We start from the raw sequence: 22325 nt of genomic DNA, 5'->3' as shown, positions 1-22325 counted from the left end.
ACTGAAGTACTTGGCTGGGCTAGGTTGCATTGTTGAATTTGGCCATGGACACGTTTAAAAGATTACTCCAAGACTGAAACTGCTATCTGTAATTTCCTTGACAAAAGAAGATGTATTCTGCCTTTCTCCTTCTAATACATTTGAGCTAAATAGAACAGAAACAGCTAAAATTGGTTATTTTTCAGGAGTATGAGGGGGAGATAGTCTCCAAGAGAAAAAAAAATGCAAGCTGGTTTTTATTTGCTTTATGTATAAATACAATCTGTTTCATGTTCTTGATCTGTCTTTTCTGAAACAAATGTCTTTGCAGCCAGTGTTCTCTCTCTGTCTACCAATTTACATGTTATGTCCCTCAGCTTTTTGGGTTCTATTTTGAAAAATGCTAAGGGCCAGAGATTTTAAAAACAAAACACAAATCCACCCCCTCTTCCCTCATTTTAATTTCAGTTGAGAAGACTAACACAGTAATTCAATAAGCTCCAGCTTCCCTACTATCTAACTACAGAGGCATCTCTTTGTTAGACTTAGTCTAATTCCTCCAGGATCTAGGAGTCTGCTTCAGTGTGTTCAAAACCATTCCAGTTTTAGCAGTTCATTTACTTTGTCTTAAACCTGACAGGAATCCAAAAATTATTCAGAGGATTCCTTAAATCCTGAAGGGTGCAATCAGTGGGCAAAAACATACATAACATACAAAGAGAATTTACTCTCAGTGAAAATACAGCAGAGAACTCTTTTGGAATGAATGCAAGAGAAGAAGGGTTAAGCATCCTAGAAGGAAGAGTACTCATTACAAATAGGAAATGGGCTGAATTTGTTCATTCTGAGAGGGCTTACACCTATATCTCACAGAAAAACAAAACAAAGTAACCAAAAACCAAAATCCAAACCAACAACAAAACCTTAACTATATGGTTTTATTTCCACAGGTGCATTTTTAAAAAGAAAATCGCTAACGCTCTGATCTTCCAAAAAATGGTTCTAGGTGCAAAACCTGGTATGCTTTGGGACTGCAGGGCAGAGTTGAACCTTAAAACCCTTGATCAGTCTATTCAGCTCTAGACAGAGGGGGAAATTAAAGCATGTTTCTTGAAACATTTCTTACCAAACAGTTTCATGTGACTCTGCTCACCACACAGGTGTTTAGACAACTTGTCTCAGGTCAGGGAACTCAGTGAATGTTCCATTCAGTTGGAGTTGATGTCCTGAACTGATTCTGAGATTAAATAACTAAAACTTTGTTCCTGAAGCAAAATCACTTTTGAGTGGTTATGATTTATATTTAACTAATCTACTAGAGGCTAGATTTAGCCATCCTCCTGTAACAAATGGTTTCAGCTTAATGGTTACTGCAATTGTAATCTTATTTTTGGTTTTCCTTAGATAGAAATCACAGAAGTTTTTTTTGTTTCTTTTCTAAAGAAAAAAAAGTGTTAACTCTTATTTTTATATAATATTTAATCTTAATTCCACTAAAAATGCATTTTTGCAGATCTGGTTTAATGTAAAAAATCTCTTGATAGTGGAAAAATTGATCTAGATGACAACTGTCTGTTACTCCTCAGCTGTCACTGTTTCATGAAAACGCTGCACTGCAGGACTAGGCCAGTTATATAGCAAATAGGGATCATTTAAACATGTACTGCATGTGTAGCATAATGCCAGATTTCTTAATAAAAGCAGTCCTAGAACAATCAGCCTCCTCCCCCTGCTCATTTTCAAACCCAGAATTAATTCAGCATATATTATAAATCACTTTCTTCCCCAGACAATAGGCATTCTGGATCCTCTGGTATACCAAGGCCCTTTATTCAGAAAAGGTCTCATTTTGTTCCACTCATAGTTTCTTTTTCCTCCCAGTTTTAGACACTAAATATTTTACTTAGAAGAAATGCAGTAAGTGAATACCAATACCGTTCATGAGTAGAAAGGAGTATGTAAATGACAATAAACTAAGAAAAAAATCGTAAAACTGGAAATACATAAAACACTGATGGACTGATTATGACAACACTGAATTATGTAAATATACAAATCCTTACAATGCAAACAATATAGTATTACTTAGTTTGCTGGACTACGTATCCTATGGCTGTGTTTGTGCTATTCAATGAAAAGGTTATAGTTTGGCATGGATATGGCAACAGAACACAGTGGAAAACATTAAGTAACCTTAACATCACCACAATCAAACCCACTTTAAACATCATACAGCCATTACATTTTGGGACGCAAGCACATTTGTTCAGCATCTATCTTAATATTTTGCATGTGATTAGTCTAGCTCTGTCACACTGTGTAAGCATGCCAATAACATATTCTTGAAGTTATAGCAGCATAAATGTGGTTAATTTTATTTATTTATTTAGTCAAGGGTAATAAGATGCATCCAGTAAATTGTACTACATCTAGGCCTGAAACCTAAACTGAATTCTGGATACTTATGAAAATCAGGTGCAGCTGGGGTTGATTTTCATTTACTTTCTCTGTGCAGCTGGATTCAATTCACAATTACCTTCTCTACCTCTTTGTCCAAAAGTTTAATTTTTTTTTCTCTGAGATCATCATATGGAGCCTTTTCTTGTTATTAGGAAGCTTTGATGATGGCTTTGACAGGCATCATTTATTTAATAGGCTGAGTTGCTTTCAAATCTTCAGTTAATTCCTTGTCCTGCTTCATTTATTATCTGTCACACATATGTTCCACTACCAAGCCTTTGCTCAGGTAATGACTGGCCAGCATGGGCAAATACATTCTGCCCACACCTGCTGAGAAGATGGCAAGAAAATCTTGTCTTTCCTTTTCTTAAGCCTGTCACGTGTTGTTATTAAAACACTGATGCTTCCCTTTTGAGAAAGGTGGAGCACAAATTTGCAATAATATAAGCTTAAGAATCTGCACAGCAGGGTGTTCTTTCTCCCTCCTCAAATCACTCATATCAATCTATTTGTTTCTTTATTCTTTTTCTCCCCTCAACCCTACTGTTTGTAATGAACATAGTCTGCAGGTGCACAGAACAGAGTGGATAAAGCCATTTGTGAGGGAAACAGATTTGTGAGAGGCACCACAGAGCTTGGCTACAGAAGAGCTGCGATGGGTGTCACACAAAGCAGCTGCAGATCACACAGAAACAGGATGGCTGGCTCCTGCTCCGGAGCAGATTTCTGATTGAAATGGATGAGGAAAAAAACAGCTATGCAGGCGAGTGTAATCAGTTTATGTGATGTGGGCGAGTGTGCCATCTTCTCTTGCACTGGTAGATAAGAGGTATAAAAGATCTTCCATAAAATTTGCATCTTTAGACAGAAGAGAGGTTATTGTTTCTGTTGTTAAAAAAAAAAATCCATTAAATTAAGTTTCTTCATGTTTCTTCTCTCAACTCCTCAATGAATTTCTTTAATTAAACAACTTCCTCACAAAGCTAATACATGAAGAGAGAGTATTGTTATGTAGTTAAGTATATCATAGTAGGCAGAATTTTAAATCTAAAACTTGAACAGTATTACTGGTGTGAAAAATCCACTGAACTGTGTTAACAAGGACTCTCCAGGTAGGTGAGACATGGTGAGATGATACCACGATCCAAACATTGTCCATACTGATTTTAAACGTTAATGAAGTATCAATGTGCAGCTTTGCATACATGAAAATGAATTCCAGTTATTTAATTGTGCAAAGCTAAACTGATCTTTATTTCCTTATAACTAATGTACCAAGTTTTCAAACACATATGTGATGGATTTATGCATACAGGAACAATTTCTAGGTCAATTTTTCCTTTATATTTAGCTCTACAACAACAAATTGCTTCTATATTATGAAATAATAATCTCTCATTGCCTTGGAATTTAGCTTTTGTGACTTCAATTAGATCATATTTTCTGTACTGAAATATCAGCTTGTGACGGTATTTTTGTTGACAAGTCTTATGCTATTCTTTCACTTATTTTTTCAGATAACAATTGTCAGTTTTCTAGGTGATTAATTCCTTTTTCAGTATTCACAGGGTAATAATCATTTGCTAGGTAAATGGTGCAAAACTTTATTAATAGAAACAACCAAGGCAACTATATTTCTAATAAGGGACCTTATACCTTTATCTATTCTATATTTGGTAATGCTTATATATGGTAGATAACGCTTAGAAATAGCCATCTGTCTCTGTAGAACTTTATTCCCTGTTACTGCCTCTTAAAAAAGCTTTTCACTGAGAATTTACAGTGTTTTTGCTGACTTCTACACAGGAGGGAACAAGGTAACATGTATAAGGCACTGGCATGTACAACACATTCCAGGAGAGTCTTTATTCAAGGTATGCCTGCATAATAATACTGGGTCATTCCAAAAGTAATGCCTCCTATTTATTTCCATGGAAACCATAAAGAGCACAGTAACACTTACGGAGCAAATTCTCAGCTACAAAACACTATTTGAGTACATAGTCACCACCATTAGCTATGTGTTCTCACCAGCGTTTAACAAGAGTCTGTATGACACACACGTAAAAGTCTGCACCAACACAGGTGACCCACTATCACTGTTGTCACTGTTGCCACTGTTGAAACACACCACTCACAGTCACTGTTTGGAATCCATAAACATTCAGCAAGAGTCGACAAATGTCAATGAGTACCATTTTTTCCACGTGGGGGAATTCAGTGACACCTCTTTGCTTCATATGCACTTCCACATCAGATACCATTCTGTCAGACTGCCCCTCTGCCGCCATCTGTCACTCAGCAACAAACAACAGGATATTGGTGGGAAGGTTTAACCTCTACTGCCATCCTACAAACATCTGACTCCAGTGTTGTGGATTGACATAAAATAGGAGGTATTACTTTCAGAGCAGCCCTCATATTAATAGAAATTAACAAGACTACTTGTGATAATGAAGTTGGAAAGCAAATAATAATTTTTAGCATCAGTTATGATCTGAATAATGGAAAAATATATCCTTCTTTGAAGCATAAAGGACAACATAATCATAAAGGAATCAAAAGCAGCACTGCACATATACAAGACACATTGCCAAAGAACCTGGGGATGTTCAGTCTGAGAATTCTTAACTTGGATAACCTTTCCAAACCACTCATTCTTCAGATTATGTAAATAAATATTGTAAACCACAGAGAAGCTCTTACCATCTAAAACATACTATATTTTTGAAAAATTCAAACACATTCTCCCAGTTACTTTTGAAGTACACTTTAATACATTGGGATCAGAAGAAATTTGATTGTATCTAAAATAATAACATTACATATTATATTACGACATTTCTTCCTATTGCATCACTAAGTAACACACATGAAGCAGTTGTAAAAGGATACGATATCATTCTGGGGGACATCAGATGCTATCTGAAACAGTGGAAGAAGAAAAAAATATTTTGGTTTTATATGCAAGACACTGTGAAAGAAACAGACTTAATGAAGGCTAGATAGAGGTTCAGACCTTGGACTTGAGGTTTATAGGCATTTCAGATCACTTGCCTTTCCCTTCAGCTTTGGGAACTAAAATCAAAATTGTTATCAGACTGCTGAGAGGTTTTTAGACACATAACAGTGAATCTATAAGGCACAATAGCTAGCAAGCTAATGTTAATCAAGCCATAAACAAATCTCAAGCCATTTACTCATATTCATATTATGTACCATAGGGTGAAGTACAAGTTGTTACTGTACTTTCTTAGCCTATTGCATAGACTTTGCTCAAAGTGAGCCAAAAGAAGGCTCAATCTTATAAGGTATGCTGCAAAACATCCAATGATTTTTAATAACTGAAGTGAGAACTCACTTTTAAATTGAGTGGAATCACTGCCTAATGCAAAAATATATTTCTTCCAGCAATCTGGATTAAAAAAAAATCCTATTTCATAAGAGAGTTTCTTTCTGTAGTCCCCTTCAGAGCCATCTGTCAGAATAAGATCTTTATATCTGTTGCTGTCATTCACTCTAAATGGGCTCACTAGTATCTGGGAGGGAGGAATCAGGTCTAGTCTAGGGAAGCGTAAAAAAGAATTCCAGAACAACCAGGAGATTAAAATTACAATAGTACTCAATGTATGGGTAGGTAAAATACATATACTACCTATATGGTAGTATAGGTATTGTAGGAAAGAAGCAGATTAATTTACAGAAGAATAGGAATATTTATTTCAAATGACCATGAGCTCTTCGTGAAGTGGGCAAAATCATTGTTAACAATCATAAACAGTAAAAATTAGGGCTTATGCTTTGTTGCTTTTAAAAATGTTTCCTCTAAGCTTTGAACTTAGTCCAATTATATCAAAAGTAGCCATTAAAAAGGAAATCAATCCATGTTAAAAATTAATGACATTTACAGTACATGGAAAATAATAAGTATTGTAAACTTGGGTCATGAAACATATTTTTCTTGTATGTTATTAAGCTTAGGGAATCCTGTGATCACAGTTACACAATAACTCTAGAACAAAAGAAACAAAGCCTTGTTACATTATAAAAAAAACCACATCACCATACATCAAACAATTAAATAAGACATCACAGGTATAATAATATGTGTAAACAGGAGAATAAAAGATCAAAACAACTTAATTAAATGTCAGACTTTACAAGCATATCCTCACCTACGATACATAGACTTAAAAGTATGTAGGCAAGGCTCACAGTAGGAAGCATTCTTTGTTTTTATTAATTACTGGAATAGTTAAATTGCATTTACTGAAGAAAACACTCATTTAATGGAAATACAAAAGTTCATAACAACATCCAAAGTAAGAAAAAAAAGTGATTTGATCTCGTACCAATTATAGCTAGCTGTTATGAGCAACATTGGACATAACTAGAAAAAAATCAAATTTAAAAGAGAAAATACTTTTTGAGCTGTTTAAGCAGAAATGACTAGACCATGGAATTCTCAAAAAACTACAAAATCTTATTTCAGATTTATTTTAAATTGGGAAAACATCTCAGATATGAGCTGTGCAAATTAGAGTAACGGAGCATGTTACAATTAATATAATCAGTATCTTACACAGTAAAAAAATGCAAGACTGCTCTGCCTTGGCACATTTCTGGGATAATATTTTCTTATTCTCATTCTGGAATTCTTTTTCAAAATATCAGGTAAAAATATAACTTTCTTTAAAACAGAACATGCCTTTGTAGAGCTCTGAATTATTTGCTAACACAAGTGAAAGATTAATGGAATTATTGTAGGCTAGGTGGGTACAGAAAAAGATATCCGAGACTCCTGCTGAACTCCTGTCCATTCCCTTTCTCCACAAGCCAAATCCTGTCTTCTTCTTTAGTTGTACTAAACCCAAAATAGAATTCCAGTTCACAAAAAAAAGCCACCTTTCCATCTCTTAATTGGTTATTATCAATCCTTATCACATAGAAGTTTCTTCACATGAAAATCAAACTATTGTCTTATTTTATATAAATATTATTCTCATTAGAGAATAGAGAGTTCAGTAATAAAAGTGCAATGGAACCAGCCCCAGATGCAGTCATATCTGATATGCCTTTCCACTGAATCAGAGTCTCTGAATTACATTTGAGACAACTAACCTCAGGACACGCAGTTAATTAAGAACTGAGCTGGAACAAAGCTCGTGGCCTTCAAAATGCTGAAGTGTTGCCAGGTGGAACGTATGCCCCCCACACCCCATGGTAAGACTGAGAATACACATTTGTAGACTGTGTTTCTCCACATTGTCTCCTGTTTATTTATGCAATAATTGTCAGATATTTTATTCTAGTGTTCATGGAACTATTTGTCATTTCATTGTAAGAACAGACTAACTAGCACCTTTTTAAATATCTAGGGAAAAATCCCTGGTCATTGTGTTTCACACCAGTATTAAGAGCTCATGGCTTATGCTAGGAACTTTGGGAATTCCTAATGTTAGTGAATCAGCTGCCTCTTGGAATTGGTCTCCAGTCTTCCCTGACATTATGCACTATTATATAATCAGTCTGATATTTATTCCATGCGAAGAGAATCTAACAACTATGATGTAGCTTGTTATCGATACACGAATCTCTTCAAATATAAAACATTTATATTATTTAAGTTACTAAAGAACTGCTTTTCCAGTTTCCTTAGCAAACTCAAAAAGAATCACCTCTAGAAAAACTAGAGACAACTTGGTGATTGGTGGTCATTTACACATAGAGTCTTGGACAAAGACATTAGACTCAGTTTAGATTTGAAACAGATGTTTAACTTATAATTGAACAAAAAATTCTACCTCATAACTGTGATTAAAGAGAAATCTGTCAATAATGCTGAAACATTTTGCATCAGAAGAACTACAGCATTGTTCTACATACACTAGCAGACGGCATGTTCATAGAATGAATTTTTACCAATATACCATACTACATCCATGAAGGAATGAACTCCTGAGGTCTTTGAAAAACATCTTTGTTGTGATAAGAAAGAAAAAGAGAACAAGGCAATCTACTAGTGAAAATATACCTCCCTTAAAAATAAGACATTAACTCCACATTTATATACTTTCACCTCATTCATCCTAAACTAGTAAACAGCTGAAGAGAAAAAGGAAGCTGCATGATAGTGCCATGAAGAAACAACGATTGTTTCTACAATTTAGTCTCAGCATCATGATGTCAAAACTTAAAATAGTAACAACTCACTCCAAGTAAATACTGTACTGCCTATTGTGCATTCAAGAAAGAATATAAACTTTCATGAACAAAGGAAATGAATGTATTTTTAATTTGTCCTCCCCAGTATTTATTAATTTATCTGTTCTAAAATCACTTATTATAGAAAACAAGCAAAACTCACTGAAATTCACACCATTTTTTAATTTAAACACCTTTAATTCATTTTCGTCAAATAACTCACATCTCTGCATTTACTAACTGGTTAGCTAATTTAAATTACCAGAAGGTATTTACCAGTGCTAAAACTGAATTCCTCTGTATATCTCTAAACCATTTTAGTAATCAGTTATGGAACGAAACAGAAATAATAGGATTATTGCTTCTCTAGAATATAATATATATATGTATTTTTGCATATATATTAATTTAGAGATAGACCCAATTAGTATTAGATCCCTTTCTGGATCTTATTTTAACTGGTATTGCATTGAATATTCTTATTCTTTGCTGGGTAGCTCAGAATTATAATATTAGCATGTATTTTGCACGTTTTAACTGAAATGATTTCAGTAAGGGTAATAATAAGAGTTCTTAGACATCTTTTCAATTCACTAGTCAGCTAACACTGTAAGACTAGTATTTAATATTATTAATAATTCTCAAGTAAGGAGTTAAGGATTAAATAAGGGATAGAAGAAGACTGCTAGGTTTAAAACATCATTTAATTTTGATAGACATATGCAAATCAAAAACTGGAACAATGGCCAGGAGAAAACCATTTAAACATGCTTGAATTTCTCTTCAGTTCTTTTTAACCCTCTGTTTTTTTTCCTGATAAACATTTGCCCTGATGCTTGCTATGCATCAGGGCAATAAGAACAATAAGAAATTCACCAATGCTTCCCAAACAATACCAATGAGTCTTCTTGAGTCATTATCTTGCAACTAGCATAAGTAGTATGAAAAGTGTGATTTCCACCACTCCCAATAGGCATCCAGTGCAAAGTATTCTGTATGACGTTTCATACAGAGAAATCAAGATCTAGAAGATCACTCCGTACCTATCTATAACTCAGTTTAAAACCTCCGATGTTCAAAGAGAAACTTTCTTAGTACAGTTAATATATGTTATTCCATTCTCTGTTCTTGAGTGAAACTGCAGCTATATAGCACCTTATTTTGTTACCTTACTTGATGATGAGCCCATTGACTTCTCTGCTGATGAGAGTTGTCAATGGGAAAAAAAAATCCTAATACGAATTCATAATAGATTTTCTAGGTGGAAAAGCACATTCCACGAGTGAAGATGCAGTGTAGAGTATATGTTAAGACATTATAACTATACGTAGCACACTAACGGCGTTAGCCTTTAATACATTAAAAGTTTTCCATTCTTGACAATCTTTAACTTTGGGGATGCCAAAAGAGTTTGTTTGCTTTTGCAGCCATAGAAACAATTATTGTGAACACGGAAGCTGCCTTTGGAACACTTTCTTATCAAGTTTACTTGTTCCTTCCCCCATATTCTTGGTATTAGCCTGAAACAATTTTTAATCTACCAATACTTATAATGCAGCTAATAGAGAAAGGTTTTGTGTGTGTATATATGTGTATATGCACTTGCACACACACAGATATATAGACTACAAGGTTGAAAGAATGATTAATTATTCTCTCCATTGCCCTCAGTGCTTGCAAATCCAGACTTCCCAGGAAAAAAACATTGCCATATTCTACACATATGTTAATAAATACATAGTATTCTTAGAGGACATATACAGTACAACCGCTCTTCAACCAATTTCAGAGATTCAACAGAGGGTGATTGTAAATAGTAGTTTATAGCAATACCATATCCACCTGTGGTTGTGAATTTGCTTTTAGCTCAGAATACAAAGCTTCTGTCAGTTATCAGATGCAGGCAGACCTGCAGTAATGCTTTTTAATTAGCAAATATGGTAGTGACAGATTCAGCATTTGCTTCAGCAGAGGTAGAGATTGATGTTCAGTCATATACACTTGGAAACTAAACAAAAATTAGATTTCTGCTCTGGAACTAGATTGTATCCGTGACATTTTATCCAAGAATTGTTTCTGTCTCCCTTGCTATTCTTTGCTGGAGATCTGAAGGTATAAAACTTCAAAAGTCCTATGGGGACAAAGCTCTGGAGGTCAGAGAGAGAAAAATAGCCTGCATAAAAGGTCATAAGTTGTGGAAAAGGGCATAAAGTAAAATCCAAACACAAGTACCATGCATGACAGATTCCTAGGTATATTTCCACTGAAATGATCACTGTCAAAATATTTTGAAAATAAGCGCACCTGTGCACACACAATAACCCACGAGCAAAAAAAAAAATTCAGTGTGAGAAGAAACATAAATGCCAGAAGACAGTGAATTGCAAATGATTATGAAATGCTGAAGACATACACAGAGAATACATGCCAATGACTTTGTAGTTCTTTTGATTGCAACTTTTTTAGTTTCAGATTCCTACTAAAACTGAATTTAAGTGTTATTTTGGCCTCTTTTAAACTATAGATTGCTATGGTATAACACTTATCTTTCAATTAATTTAACACACTATATACACATATGAAAATATGTGAATACACACAATACATACAAAGAAAATTCAAATCATGTCATCATTAAAGTCTATCTGCTACAACTAAGTTTTTTCAAAAAAAAAGGTAAAAATGGTCTCCCTACATCCTTACCTCTAAGTTGGAAAGATATTGATTTGAAGGGTGGACAATCCAGTGATAAGGAATTTGTTAAGTGGCCACCTCTGGTGGGTTGTGGTCAATCACTCTGCATCCAGGTGGAGGATGGTGACAAGCGGTGTCCCCCAGGGGTTTATCTTGGGACTGGTGCTCTTCAACAACTTTATCAGTGATGTGAATAGTGGGATTGAGTGCACCCTCAGCAAGTTTGCTGAAGAGACTAAGTTGAGTGCAACAGCTGATACAACAGAAAAAAAAGATGCCATCCTATGAACTTGGACAAACTTGAGAAGTGGGCCCACATGAATCTGATGAGAGGTGTGGCAGTTGGGTTGTGGCAGTCCCAGATATATTTACAGACTGGGAGCAGCCCTGTAGAGAAGAACTCAGGGGTCCTGGTGCATGAAAAGCTTGACACAAGCCAACAGTGAGCACCTGCAGCCAAGAAGACCAATCATATCCTGGGCTGCATCAACAGAGGGGTGGCCAGCAGTGAGAGGGAGGTGACTGTTACCCTCCACTCTACACTCATAAGGCCCCATCTGCTGTACTGAATCCAGACCTGAGACCCATAGTACAAGAAGGACATGGAGCTCTTAGAGCAGGTCCAGAGAAGGGACACAAAGATGATCAGAGGACTGGACCACCTTTCCTATGAGGAAAGGCTGAGGGAGCTGGGCTTGTTCAGTCTGGAGAAGAGAAGGCTCCAGAGACACCTCACTGCAGCCTTTCAGTATTTGAAGGAAGCTTATAAGCAGGAGGGAGACCAACTTTTTACATGGTCTTTTTACTCAGAGGGTGATGAGGCACTGGAACAGGCTGCCCAGAGAAGTTGTGGATGTACCATCCCTGGAGGCAGTCAAAGCCAGAATGAATAGGGACCTGAGCAGCCTGATATAGAGGGTAGCAACCCTGTCCCCCTCAAGGAGGCTGTAATTAGATAATCCTTTGAGTCCCTTCCAACTGAAGCCATTCTATGATTGATTCTATGAAACTTAAAGATGATCCTATGTTGTATAACATGATTACTTTTACAGAGGTTTGCATGATTACTTGTGAATATATAAGCAGCATTCAGATACACGTTAGAAAAAAACCAAAGTATTAAACATGTGAACATATTAAACTTCAGGTAAAAATTGTCAAATGCTGAGGCAGCCATTCCACAAATATAAAATCTCTTATACGACCATTAATAAAAGAAAATCAAAACATTACTGAGCACATTTTCACAGACGCATGAAAAAATATTTTTCTAAGTGTAACACATAATCAGGTACCAGCCTGTAAAAATCACACATGCTTGTTAAAAGAAATAAATACCCATGACCCTAGAAGAGAACAAATCATTTCATTTCATTAGTTACAATGTGCAAGGCCTTCATTAAACAAAGACTTATGTATGTGTTTATGTACACAATCTCGTGGATAAATCTAGCACATATAGTTCAAGACAGACTAGCTGATAGAGGATCGGATCCCAAATAAGTGCTTGCTCAGATGACTGGAAGCTGTTCTTGAGATTGATACTCAGCCATTCTCAATGTTGGCTAAGATTTAATCGAGTAATTCAACTGAGTGCATTAGAATTTTATTACTTGTGGAGTTAATGCTACACAACATGAGAAAAATGGCAGCTTTGCACCATTAGAGATGACAATTTGGGGTTGATCAACATGAAGGTATAATCATGCTGCAACATTAATGAGAAGCCTGAAAAAACTTCAGGGAAAGAATCAAAGAAATGTTTCTTTAATTAAAAAATACATTAAAATCTTTAGTCGTTTTTATCATCAAATCATTTTAGTGCATTTTTGGGGGGGAGAATTAACGAAGACAATATTCAAGATATCATAGAGCAATGTTTTAAAAAGCTATAAACATGGAACAGAAAATTACTTCAGAGTGTAACGTTAGCATACAGAAAGGGCCAAGACAATTACCTAGCTCAGCTCACAAAGAAACTAATTCAGTAAAATGATAAGAAAGATTACTAAGTCATTGTTTACTTTTGAAAGCTTATCTGTCCTGCCATGCCAGTACCAGCTGATGGGTAATAAGGAGCATCAAAGCAAGCTAATTAAGGGCAACATGAGAAAGACAGTGCATTTTAATGACAGTATATTAATTATGTCCAGCAAAGGCACACTATAGCTAAATGGTAACTGCAGAAAATATTAGTGCAACTTATTCTGATTTTGTGAATCAATTAAATTCTATTTGTCCTCTTAGATTCCACCTAAATATTCCAATGACTTGTTTCAGCTCACAAAAACTTTGTGAAAAAGATTTATTTTTGAAGATGTGCATGTTTGATAACAGAACATAAGACCCACTGCCATAAAATGGTGGCTGAAACAAAATGGCAGCCCCAGGCATGCAGAGGGGGGAACTTCCCATTCCTTATACCATATGACAGGTAACAGCATGGCTTATGGCGGCAAGCCTTGTACTCAGCCTCATCTTGAAGATTAAGACCTGTACACTGTTTCTATTTCGTATTTACTCTGTCATATTTTTTTGTATATTTTCCTGTTTAAAATAGGTACAGTCGTGCAATCAAGGAGCAACTGCATCACATGACTCATTGGTGATCATCCACATGACACACAATGTGAAGGATTCAAAGCCAGGCTGTCTTTAAAATTCCTAGTGAAAACAAATTCATCAAAAGAAATCAAATCTTGCTTTCTATAATTCCTAGCAGAAAACATTATTGTCCAGCATACACACGATGATTTGCTGACTGAGGAGGAGGTTTGCTTTGCTCTTCAGTATGTAGACAATGACTCAAAGAGAAGTATTCTGTAGTACTCTGTGAGGAGAATGACAGGATTCAGGCCACACTGGACAAATCTTGTTGCACCTCCTTTTAATAGAAGATGTGTATTAATTTAATAGAATTATATCCACTTTGAACTTATCTTGGGTGGATAAAAAGGTCCTGACCAACACCGGCAATGAATTACTGGAGTGGATCGGTCTCCAGTATAATGCAAAGTAATTTCCATATTCTTAACATCTGGTACTTTGCATTCCACCTGGAGAAAAAGTGTTTTCAAGCCTGAATTAACCTAGTTTTAATTAAGTATTTCATATAAAATACATATATATTTCAAAGGAATAGAAAGAAGATGGATGCCAGAGTTGATTTAGCAGAGCAATTCCAGTTGGACTGACAAGACTTCACCAGGTAAAAGGATGAGGAAGACAACTTCTAGTTTTGGCTATAAAGTCCAGAGATAGCAATCTATCTTTTAAAGGAAATTTTAAAAAAGAAGAAAAAAGATAAAGAAAAAAGAAAATTCACCCTAAAAAAATCTTAAGCTGTTTCCACAAGGAAAAAGTATTTAAGTTAATAGCCAAAGTGAAAAAGAAAATCCCATATGGAACGAGTAATTTTCCTAACATGTCTTTTTTAATTTGAAATAAGATTTGTGATAACAATGTTAATGCTGGGGATTTTAAGTGACAGAACATTATTCTAACACATTGCTTTAAATAGTCTCAAGAAAAAAAAAAAAGGAAAAAAAGCTCTTTTGTTAGGCCTAGTTTAGGCCACCTTAAAGCTCCTTTCAATCAAAGTACAGCTTCTCATTAAGGGAAAAAATGATTATTAACATCCTCATTTTGCTTCCCCTTGTGAATTATTTGCATTCAAAAATGTGCACGGCATTAGTTTCAGGGTAAATGCAAATATGACAGCGGGATTTCTCACTAAGTTCCTTTTTATTATTAGCTCTTTTTATGCCCTCCATTTATTATTCCCTCATCATTTTCACAATGTATTAAAATGTTACATTTCATAAAATAATAATATTTTCCTTCATTTGGTAATTGTCTCAGTCCAGTCTACAAAAATCTCCATCACAGTGCCTACTGTCTATAATTTGGAATAGTTTGTAATAATTGTTCATCATTGCTTTGGGGAGGGAGACTTGGGCATTAGCTATCATGGTTACAGAATCCCTTCTCTCCCACTGAGTACGTGATTATTTTAGGTAAAGTTCAGATGACAGGTGGAAAGGGCAGGAACACTGACAAAGCTTATACTGTGACTCTCATTCTGTGGTTTGAAGATAAATTAAGATATTTTTCAGTTTCTAGGCTTCATTTGTCCCATGTCTAACAGAAACAAGATCAGCTCTGAAACAGTATTTTCAGATTATTTTAAATAAAACACCAAGACAAAAATAACTAAACTATTGCTCTGTCTCATCTTCCTTGACATGTTACGAGAAATAATCTTGGATGCCAAAGATTACTCAAAACATTCTGTGTTCAGTTAGAACAAAATCAAGTTACCAGTGGCATACTCTCTGCCAGGGTTGTGTTTGATAAACTGATTACAATTACATTTTTTTCCCCTGGCCATATTAAAAAAAAAATGGAAATAGATCTGACTAATAAAAGCAAACTAATAAAATCATTTGATCATCCTGATTCACCACACTTCATCGTGCCAAGCTTCCCTGTTGACTCTCAAATTGTTATTATCAAATTCTCAAGCATTTATTACACTCAAGATCACTTATATGTCCCTTTTTTCCTATCACTGTGCTGATGTCCATCATCAGATCATCACCACCAGCTAACTGCAGCCAGGCAGAAGAAAGACCACTCTGATACCACCCTCTGAATATGAGATTTTTTTTCCAGAGGAATGTATTCTGCAAAAAAATTATCTACTGTGATCTGTATTGACAGGAACATGCTAACATAAAATTCATAAATGTACCTATATACATTTTAGAAGAGCTCTTATTTGCTCTAATTTTTAGGTTTCTTCCAGGGTCATCCCTAAGATTTATCATTGGATCATTTACCAGTATTACCAGTTGAAATATTGCTACTGAATTTGAATTACTGGTGTTGGAAATTACCGGGAGAAATAGTTACTAGTAGGACATATGCTACAAGCAGATCATGTCCCATTTATTTCTTTTATATGCTTCATTCTATCTCATGAATGTATGTGCCTGTTTTGTACTCCTACTGACACTCAGGAGTAACCTACATAATTCTGAGTTCAAGAAGCATAACTTAATACCTCAGCATTTTTTCTTTTTCATAGAGCTTTCTGAGTTGCAGTGGATTAGATTTCAACAAGATTTTGTGGGAAAGACTTACGTTAATCTAGGGTTCATCATAATACGGGATCACAAATTGCTGAAGGTGATGAAAAAGGCAGACATACATTGTCCACTTTGACTCATTTAGTCAAATTAAAAGTATCATAAATTAACTCCAAAACTTGTTCTACCCATCTGCTTGTGTGAAATCAAAACAGACATGAACTAGGCTGAGGAGGATGGGATGGTGTTTGTAACAGGCAGTAGTGAATTCCACATTGAAGTAAGCTTTTGAACCTGAGAAATTCTGTGTGTTCTTATAACTTCCATTTTAAAGAAAGCTTATTTCCTACAGCTTATTTATGTCTTCCCTTCTCTTTTTTTCCCTCCCTATTCTGATAGAAGGATATGAAGCAATTATCAGTATTATATGTTTTTAAAGACATTTGCTACATTTCTGACATCTTTAACCATAGGTAATTACATCAATAACTTAAATTAACATAAAAGATACTGGTTGCACAGAGCTTATTCCCAGTTCTTTTCAGGAGGTCCTTCAGAGAACTAAGTCTTTCATTTGGGCAAGTAGTACTGCTTATTAAAATAAATTCACTTTAATGTCATCTAATACTGAAATAATCAGTTAATTATGGACTCCTGTTTAGATTCCAGTCCACGACTAAGTCATAAAATCTTCAACTGACGATAAGAGGAGCATGTTTCTATGATTTAAACCATACTGTTGTATTCAGATGCAGTTTAAGTAGCTCATACTTTCAGAAGTAGTAAGTTGAAGGAGCACAGGTTGCAACAAAAGGCTGTATTGATTGTTTAATAACTTTTGCAAGTCAGCTCTGCTTCCAATTCCTTCACCACACCAAGATTTTTTCAACAACACACAACAAAATAAAACAATACCAACAGTACAGATGGGTCACAAACACAAAATCTGAACTGTCAAGTAAGACAGTGTAATTTTCAAGCAATCCTTGATGTGACTGCTAGCATTTGCAATAGAACCTTTTTTTTTTTTTAGAGGAATTCGATACATTTGATATTTTCTTTTAAAAAGGTAAAACTCAGACATCAAACAATCCTTCCAAAACATTTTGATAGTTTTTTTTAAAAAAAAAAAAAAGAAAAACTTGGCCATTAGTGATTTCCATGTTGGAACCTGACCTGGCTTTCTGTGCAATGCAATTGTTTTTCTAGTGGAAACCGCAAAGAGTTACTTCAAACATACTTCAGAAAGTTACGTTTGAGAATGGTTAATGTAATGACTTAAAGTCTGTCTGCTTCTTTTATTCTATAAAGCAGAAGGCCTTACAACTTTTTGGCTAGCAAAACAAGAAAAATTCTTCTCTTGCTGTACCAAACTACATTATAAATCTTGCTACCCTCCCTTTCAACATTTGTCTTCAGCTGTTTCAAAGCCTATCAGAATGGGACTGTGATCTCTCCCTGGATTTACAATACACCTAGATCACAAGCTGAGCCACAACCACCATAATACAGTGAAAGAGGTCAAAAAGATTCACCAGTGGCAAAGTCTACCACAAGGACAAGATACAGACAGTAGTTGGCAGGGCACTTATATCACATACAAGCTAAGAATAAACTGTTTTTCTTCATATCTATGAGGCCAAATCCTGACCTACACAACTGCCGCCTTTTGGCTGCATAAATGTCTCCCCTAGACCGAATTTATAGATGTGCAAAATCTCACAGAGCTCCAGGCAGAAATAGGAGCATGAACACTAACTCAGCTTTGCTGAGGTCATAGTGTTTACAAAGGTATTAGAAAAGACTGATGTATAGAGATGGCCATTAATTTTCTCTAGTATGATTTTTCTTTTCTCATTACATGCAAGACTTTTGTTCCATACTCGTAGGCTATGGCTAACGGCTGCATTTCTATGAGAAAGAGCTCATAAAAAAACATGACAAACTGCAACACCAGGGTTGTCTTAGTTGCAAGTGATGTAGCAAAATTAAATTCCAACACAGACAATAAGGACAATGCTATGGTAGTTGAAGTAAGGCCTCTTATGCCCCACAATGAGACATAGCCACAAAAGCCCACTACACTTAGAAGCCCTTATACTAAAAGCAGACATTTCAAAGAACATTACTGACAATTATTTCCATTTCCACAGCTGCTTTTATTTACTTACTTCATCTTTTTTTTCCCTTTTTCAATCAGACCAGTGAAAAACCCAATTAAAAAAAAAATAATGAAGACATTTCCACTCACTTCAGTACCAAGAGGATGTTCCCCATTCATACAAGGAATAAGAAAACCTGCTTCAAAATATTTTCTAGGAGAAAACTACATCTTTCATCTACCTCTACATCATACCATGCAATTGTATATTTGCAATTTAACTTGATTTTTTTTCCATCTTTTATCATATATACCATTCAACCTGCCATGGAAGTTAGAACATCTATGAGCATATAGTCAAATACATAAGAGAGTAGGTCTGGCTCTTTTGTTAGTACCCATTACTGAAGATACACTCTTTCCTCAGTTGAGCAAAGCTCATCCATGATAGATAAACTCTTTCCAATCAATACACTTCTAAAAGAAGTTTATTATTAAAGGAAGGGTAAGGTATGCACTACATGTTGGAATGGAAAAAAAAAAGGAAGAGGATGTCAGCAAAACATAGAACTGAAAGGACATCCATGAAGAAGGAGCAAGGATTCTGTCAAACACATCTTTTTTCCTAACTACTCAAAAGATTAAAAAATACTAAATAATAATTAAAAAACCATAATACTCAACTAGAAAGCACTACTTCTGTAGTAAACAGATATGATACAAACTGCACTCTAAAAGTATACTCCCAAATTATTTCTGTGGGTCTTGAGCTTGTTCTTCATTGTCTGCCAAAACAAGAAATAGTGATTTGACTCTATCAGGGTTGATGAATTCCTTTTGCGATATTTAATGATATTAATAGAAGTCTAGGAAACTTGTGCTATAAGAAAATAAATAATTATAATAAGAGCTATCTAGTTATAAAAGCATTAAAACTGTCAGTGCTATATACATTCTCTTCTCATTCCCTAATTGCCTATACATATTCTTTTGACCTTCTACAACTTTCTCTTGTCACCATATGATGCCCTACCACTACGCAAATCTCAGCATCATGCTTTCTTTTGTTATTTGCCTAGAAGTAGCAGAGTGCTGGAAGCATCCAGTTAGCAACAGACCTCACCTGTGGTGCTCAAAGAAAGTTCGGCTACTCCAGCAGCATGGCTCTACTTGGAGAATAAAAATGCTTAATTTCCTGGCTGTGAGACGCTCTGAAAAACAAGAACCCCTATGGATCATTGCAGATTACTTTTTTGCAGATGAGTTCTATGTAAGGTTACAGTGTATAGAACTATGCTCATGGGAACCAAGTTTTCTAAACTTTTGTTATCCATAAGCCATAATACGAGGAAAAATAACAAGATACAATCCATTTCATTTTATGTACACAAGGTTATGAATTTTCCAGATTTTGCATTGTAGCTGGAGAAATCAAACCCTGAAGTTTTGCCTTGATAATCTTTTACACAGGGCATTTATTTCAGATTTCATATTAATGCCTTTATCAGATGAAACTTTACTTAGTCATATTTGTATTAATTTAAGTAGTCAGCTTAGTGACTCTGCTTTCTAGGGAGCTATCTTCAAGTTTCTTTTCTTTAAAAAAAAAATAAGCAGTTATTTCTACTTATGAGAGCAATAGGAACAGCAATACGCTTAAGACAAAAATATATGAAATTATCCACAGAAAAATTACAGAAAAGATACAGCTACAGCAAGTGTTACCACTAACTACTCATTCACTGACCTCCTTCTTGAATTACTTACTTGAATGAATGACACAGCAGAGGGAGAAACTGAAATATCCTTTCGGATATCAACCCACTGAAATTGTCAGCTGAGCTTGCTAAAGAAATTTGCTTATGTTGATCAACTGCTAAATACCTTACTACAGTGAAGGCTTAGTAAGCATACAGCTGACTTCAATGACAGCATCTACATAAATAAAAGCACAGATTTGATTGAGTCTTTGTAGCATGGTCCCTTTGCTTGATATGGAAGTTGTTATTGCATTGGGAAAAGTAGTTTTAAAATGTCCAACAAATATAGTCTTATCTAAGATAGTGTCTAGAACAATGTTCTAGTTTTTAAATGAAATTATTAAAGCCAGGATTTGTTTATCTTGATTAGTTAGCAATCATACAAATGTTATTTGACATTAAAAAGATGGAGATATATACTACAGCAAGCGAAGGGGGCAAGACAATGAGAGATTTCAATGAGACTTACTGATTGTACTCAATGTCGTTGCACTGCTGCTGTCACTAAGATGCCTTTCTTTATGACTTAGGGTATTTGTATATGAATGAATTCATCCTGCAAACATCTTTTGCCCTTACTAAAAATGAAATTAAAGAACCATTAGTATGTGTTGGGATAGATATTTTTTTCAGAAAAGACAGCATACTCAGTAGAACAGTTGTTTCAGCGTTTACTAAAACTTTACAAAATACTATTTTATCTTGTGTTCCTAATTACTGAACCATGCTTCCATCCTGATAGATGAACCTGATTAAAATTCTTTTGGATGCTGAAGAGAGATGATGTATCAAGCCCGAAGCGCCTTCCACCGCATCTCTGACAACATTCAGCTCAAGGCACTCTGACCCCTCAGTTGATTATCTGTGACTTGACAGTACTGTCTACAAAAATGCCAGAAAATTAGCACTTCTGAATGCTTGTTTTGTATTCTTCAAGTACATTATTAGAATTTGTTTGTCGAAAGAAGTACGCTACACCATTGTATTCATAATAAATGCTCTTTGATTTGTATGACTTTGCTTTTGTAATACACCCAAACAAAGATCTCATTTGTTCTGCTGGCAAAAGCTAATCGGTACAAGGATTTTTTTAATTATTATTTTCTGCAAAAACTGCCTTTCTGAAGCTAGAGATTGGGTTAGCTAAAAGCTTCACATTTGTTATCTTTAAGGTACCATGTTAATGAAAGGATTTTAATCATTGACGTTGCTATGTGAATTATTATTACACAAACCCCTGCTGTTGAGTTAGGCAAAATTAACCCAGTGTAAGGGGCATTAAAAAAAATCACAGATAATTAGTAAGCCAACAGGAACAAAGAGAATGTATAACAAAGATGTTGAGAAGAATACACTTACGTAAAAACTGTAACTTCCATTCTAACATTGATCTTTCTGTATGGAAATCTTTTTTCTGTCTGATTTGTTCCATTAGACTCGAGCATTTTTATGTTTTGTAATTAGTTTTCTAAGCCACAATGTCTCGCATCTCTCAAACTGTAGAAATCCAAAGGCTCATAATAGAAAATGGAAGATATTTAAAAATGCTTTTAAATTATTTCCCCAGCGATCTATATCAGAAGCATAAAGCAATTCTCTGGATTATTCTAGGAAATTATCTCCATATTCTCTGCTGTTCTCCATGAATTGCAGAACACTTTAACTAATTTAGCCAGGTTCCTTTGGAATGAGCCCTTTATTTTAATGGATTGATTCTATTGTCCAGGTTGCAATTCCATATGGAGCAGATAAACGAAGCTATAGGTTTAAATCACTACATGCCTCGTCTTCTACCCTCCTAGTCATGCTAATTGCCAATGGGTAACACATCACTGTGCTGATGTAAGAGCCAAGGATGAGACTATCAAACCTCAGAGAAGTATTCATGCTGGGCGCCATTTGTTTATAATTGCTCTTTGTAAGTTACGGTATCAGATAAAGCTCCCAAAATGAAAGGAAGAGAAAATAATAATTAAGTCTGTTTCTCTTTTTGAGCATAACAAAGGCTTTAATTCTTTTTAAACATTTGTCCTTCCA

General features: G+C 35.1%; 2 long non-coding RNA genes across 3 annotated transcripts in view; both read right to left on the bottom strand.

Moving 5' to 3' along the window:
• LOC110402264 overlaps positions 1-22325 on the bottom strand; it is a 99684-nt gene that overhangs the window by 50658 nt on the left and 26701 nt on the right. The gene's annotated exons all lie outside the window — the stretch shown is intronic.
• Positions 1791-20399, bottom strand: LOC110402262. Its single transcript, XR_002441012.1, has 4 exons — positions 20296-20399; positions 19652-19739; positions 5335-5364; positions 1791-3165 (listed from the first exon to the last, which is right to left on the bottom strand). It is a non-coding gene; the product is annotated as an uncharacterized LOC110402262 (long non-coding RNA).

Source organism: Numida meleagris, chromosome 7 (genome assembly GCF_002078875.1).
Source record: "Numida meleagris isolate 19003 breed g44 Domestic line chromosome 7, NumMel1.0, whole genome shotgun sequence".
NCBI classification, from domain to species: domain Eukaryota; kingdom Metazoa; phylum Chordata; class Aves; order Galliformes; family Numididae; genus Numida; species Numida meleagris.
The sequence above is the reverse complement of the archived record's forward strand: the minus strand, read 5'-3'. Positions and strand labels throughout refer to the sequence as shown.